Source organism: Myodes glareolus, chromosome 22, assembly GCF_982192425.1.
Source record: "Myodes glareolus chromosome 22, mMyoGla1.1, whole genome shotgun sequence".
Taxonomy (NCBI): Eukaryota; Metazoa; Chordata; class Mammalia; order Rodentia; family Cricetidae; genus Myodes; species Myodes glareolus.
In genome coordinates this window covers 15,250,367-15,255,417 of record NC_142047.1, presented here as the reverse complement: position 1 = coordinate 15,255,417, position 5,051 = coordinate 15,250,367, and the positions used below count along the sequence as shown (strand labels likewise).

The following is a 5,051-nucleotide window of genomic DNA, read 5'->3' as shown; positions in this document are numbered from 1 at the left end:
TGGTAAAGACTTTGAGATTATGTGTCGTTAATACTTTAAAAAAGAAAAATGATCTGATCAGCAGTCTAACTTAAAACTGGTAATACAGAATCTTTGTTAATTAAAAATCTATCCTTACATATGGATTTGAGTGTACATGCTTATGTTTTTACATAGTTTATGTGATACCAACTTAGCCACATGGTCAGATGAATTAAAGTTTTTAAATTATCCCAAATTTCTCTTATTCTATAATGTAACTGAAACTTTAAAACACAAATACATGTAATCAAACAGTCTTATCAAGAGGCTGTGTGGTTCACTAAGATCTCCACTCTGTCTCCAAGGGACCTAAGATGCCTTTGTCTCTTGGGAAAATATACTGACTTTGGGGACGGTGGCTTCTTCTGCAAGGTACAGCCTCATCCTTTGGAACAGCGACTCTCATCTGGGAACTGTGTAACAGAGTCCTCTGACTCTGCTATTCCTACAGTCCAAAGACTGGTACACTGCCTTAGCTCTGTGTTTTCGGCTTCCCTTGAACAGTTACTGTGTTCACCTACAGAAGTATACATTACACAAAATGAAAACAAAAATGCCAAAGTATTTATCCTGGGAGAGCGCTGCATCTTTCTAGCTCACAAGCTCTCGTTCTTCTGTAATTTTAGAGCACACTTCTGGGAGGTGTTTAGCAACTCACTAGCACTGGCGAAAAGGGGATAGTGGCGCCTAGTAATTCTGTGAAGGAAATGGAAAAGCAAGTTTCTGAGCAGAGAAGGCAAAATTGAGAAAAGAATAGAAAAAAAAACTCAAAAGCAGACTGTGTCTATTTCCCTCTGGCCTTATATTGTACATGTTCATACCACTATTGCTGGTTTTATGTCAAGACAGTTGAGAACTCAGGATCACCCATAGACGGAGCAGGTGGGCTTCTGCGGTGTGATTTCTGGGGCAGGAAGACTCCAGGCCCCCAAATAGGTTCTTCTCCCTGGTTTGACAGGGCACATTAAGTAGCAATTGCCTCAGGTTTCTCCATTTAAATGCAAATAACTCAGGAAAAGATAGTAAGTTATGAGAGTCATTAGACATCAGCGTGATTAGCTTATTAGAGTGCTTTCCTGGAAGACTCCTGAGGGAGTCCGCTACAAAAATGGCCGCAGCGTAGGGATCTGTCCACAGTAAGGCCCACAGTTTCAATCTCCACCACAGTACGGACTCCAGGACTGGCCCTGTCTGCTTCTTGGGTGTGTAGGAGTTGAGCAGGAGGCCGCGAAGCATCAGAAGTGTCTGCTCTGACAAGCAGAATCGACCACACTGAAGGCCTGAGGGGAAGGAGCACGGATCCATGTCAGAGGTCTTGATTCTTGGCCAGAAAAGCAGGCAAGGACATGAGGAGAAAGCTAAGATTCCAGTGATCAAAAAATGATTAGGCTGGAAAAATATCCAGCCTAATTATTCATGCATGAAAAGTAAATTAAACAAGATACCAGATTTGCCCATAAAATGAAAAAAAAATGGCTATAAAATGATGACACTCGGAGCAGAAGACTACGGATGAAAATGGGCTGTTGGTGGGAATACAAATTGTCTATTTAGCATCATGGATCAAAAGACCTTAAATGTGTGAACCAGCAATTCTAGCTCCAAGAGCAGACTGGAATAAATAAATGAGAATGTGCATCCAATTCAGCTTTTTCCCCACAATAGTGCTTGTAATCACAGAGGTACCAGGAATTTTCTAAATGACCGACAAAAAATTTGGTCATAAATCATGGTTCAAAACCACAGCTGTATACTACTCCTATTTTGAAATGCCATGAAAGTATATTTATTAAGAGGGAAAATGATTAATGATCCTCCAGACAACAGCTGTCAACGGATGGACCGCACACTGACGTCAGGTATTTTCTGTGTAGGTATCTCTTCTTATCGAGAGCTATTTGCTGAAACACGAATAGTAGCTACAGATGTTGTGAAATCATGAAGTCTTTCCTTTTCATTCGTTGTTTAGCTACCCTGCTAGAAATGTCCCCGATAACTGTGTTCACATATGTTGGAACCTGAGTAAAGAGGCATTCAGTGGGAAGAGAAATTCTTATACAAGGACAACTCTTTCGGTTTGAGCCAAGGATTTTAAATCGGCTTCCCGATGTAGTCCGTAAAACTCTGAGGAAAAGGGATAAGAAATGCGTGAAAAGAGTTTTGAAGCCAATAAATCTCCCGTAGCATCAAAGAGGAGGAAGGCTGCAGCTCCGTTATTTCCACTCAATTGCCTGTGAAAAGAAAAAAAATATGGTTTCAGCAATGTTAACAGCAGGTCTCTCAGCTGAATTGGAAAACTCGTCTCAACAAAGGCAAACAGGAGGCAAGAGAGTTAAAAGCAGCCTTGGAGAAGTGCATCAATTAACACAAGGACTCGTTCAATTCGAGGGGCTGCAGCGTGAGCAGTCCTTCCGGGCCCTCAGCCTTCCACGAGTCTCTCTCCGTTCCTCCTACCTGTGGTGGGACTGGGGGGCTGGCCGCACTACTGTGCTACTGCGCATTGCCCCTGAGCATGGGGCACAGGCAGCCGCACCACCAGCCAGGACAACTGCACACAGAAACAGTAGAGAGCAGGTCTTCCCTTCCTGATTTTGCTAACTCTGCACCCAAATTCGTCCATTGCTTCACAAATCCATGACCCAAGGAGAGCCCTGCAGTTCAGCACAGCCGCTAGAGCTGGCCAATGAGCGCTCTCCTCCAAGCACCCTGCTCAGAGCAATCACAGCATCTCAACCCTCAGACACCGCTCCAGCAGGGGTGAAAACCATAAGCAAAGGGACTAGGAGAGCTGCCTCCAGGGTTGTTCTCTGGTCAGGGTTCCCCTCCTCTTCACCCTGTTTTTATGAAGAATAAGGTCTCCCCGCTTGACGAGACTTGCTTTGCAAACACAGTGGTACTAGACCTAGAATCCAGTACAAGGAGTGGGTAAGACAAGACACATCCAGTCGTGGAGTTAACATTCTGGTAGAAGAGACAATGAACAACAGCGAACTAGTAATGAAATGATGATAATAGGGACAGTGGAGTGAGATGGAGCCCTGGGCCAGCCTAGGGACCGGTAGGTCCTGGGGGGTGATGTAAGACCAAAATCCATTCAGTGTGGAATGGGGAGCCAGCTGAGGAGTTTTAGGATGGAGAGTAACATGATCTTTATATACACATATACACACACACACACATATACACAACACATACATATATACATACATATAAGTGTACATGTGTGTATATGTATATACATATATTTATGTGTGTGTATAATTTCTAAATTATTTTTAAAGCTGTTGACTGACATACTATGGAATTTTACAGGACACTCTTCCAGGGTCTTTATTTAAAATGCATTGTAACCTTTTCCCTCACTCCCATTTATTTAGATAATGAAAGTGCTGGGCATCTGACTGGGAGCTCTGAACCCAGGCAGACACACTTTATACAGCAACCGCACACGTAAACTCAAGGGCAAATAAAGTCACCAAGGTAAGGGAGTGGAAACTGGTGAGGAAGAACCGTCAACCATGGAGCCAAGCACTGCTAAATTCACTCTCGGAGTCCTTGTTCCCTGCCTGCTACCAGCGCAGTCTTGGCTGGCTTCCATCCTTAGAAGTTAGTGATAAAATAGCATGAAACAAGCATTTCCATAGTTGGAGGTTATTGAAATGTATCTGAGCCATCCCTGTGGGTTCCTGAATTGGTACCATGCTGTAGGAGCACATTAGGGTTTAGTTTCGTATCATAACACTGAGCATGCTCAGCTGGGTACCACAGCCTCAGATGAATCAGATAGCAACAATACCTACACGCTTCTCCTCTGTGTGTCGTTTATTCTTTTCTCCGAAAGTGATGAAATTTTGGAAACAGACTTTGGCAAAGAAATGTTCTTATGCTAAATATAAAGGGGAGGATAGATATCCTAACCCACTCCGATTTCTAAGCACTCTTAAATATCGGTATGACTCTACCAAAAGTGTTGCCTTTTGGTAAAATCTTATGCTGAATTAGTAGGCCAGGTGAGTTGCAATCTGCCTCTAATCCACAGAGGACTTGGCAGAGCGGCAACTGTTCTGCAGGATGAGTAGTCTGAGGAGCTCTGACGCAGCCCCTGTGACACAATGCTTAGTGTTGTATCATGCGGTCGCCTAGGAGACAGGGCTTCTAACAGTCACTCTTGACCTGATTACAATGTCTGCCCTACAAGTGAATTCATACACTTTAGAAACCAATTTTATCAAATAATAAATTGAGGAGCCTGGAGAAAGTTCTACAGTGTGAAGAGGAGTGTGTGGAGAGACAGGGACGGTGAAGACGCCACTCAAGAGAAGCTCTTCTGACAGGACTGAGAGGCAATGTTCCAGGATAGACTGGAGACCAAAGATGGGTGGGTAGTAAGTTCCAAACTTGGAAGAAAGGTAGGAAGGCCTCAGTGTCCAACAGACCTTCCCGTGGGTTTGTCTGCCTTCCAGTATAGCAGCACAGCCACCCACCTCATCCAATCAAGGTGGGGAGTTACCAAGAAGGAATCGTTCAGATTCAGTGTTCAGAGCCAACACTACAGTGTTGTGTGCCATCTCAGCCTTCACTGTCTCAGATAAGCAACTGTAATACTGGGCCATGAGATAGAAATCTCAGCCCTGGTGCTGGAGAGATGGGACAGCAATTAAGAGTCCTTGTGCCTGCAGAAGCCCTGGACTGGCTTTCCAGCACCCACCTGGTGGCTCACAACCATCCTTAACTCCAGTTCCAACACCAGTTGGAACACCTTCATCTAAACTCTCTGGGCACTAGGAGCACACATAGTATACATACATACATACATACATACATACATACATACATAAAGACAAAACACCCACACACACAAAATAAAATTAATTAAAAAATTCTCCAAACCATAGCTTCCCGCTTATCTGAAGTAAACAAACTCTTATCTCCTTCACTCAAGAGTAGAAACACTTCTTGTCAGTCATTTTTCTCTCAAAGTCATATTTCTTAGACGTTGTTTTGCTTTTACACAAGGTCTCACTATGTAT

General features: G+C 43.6%; 1 long non-coding RNA gene across 1 annotated transcript; it reads right to left on the bottom strand.

Annotated features, from left to right (window-relative positions):
- Window positions 1–806: 806 nt before the first annotated feature.
- LOC148118444 (uncharacterized) lies at window positions 807–4,091 on the bottom strand. The gene is made up of 2 exons (XR_015735994.1): window positions 3,822–4,091; window positions 807–2,252 (listed from the first exon to the last, which is right to left on the bottom strand). It is a non-coding gene; the product is annotated as an uncharacterized LOC148118444 (long non-coding RNA).
- Window positions 4,092–5,051: the final 960 nt, after the last annotated feature.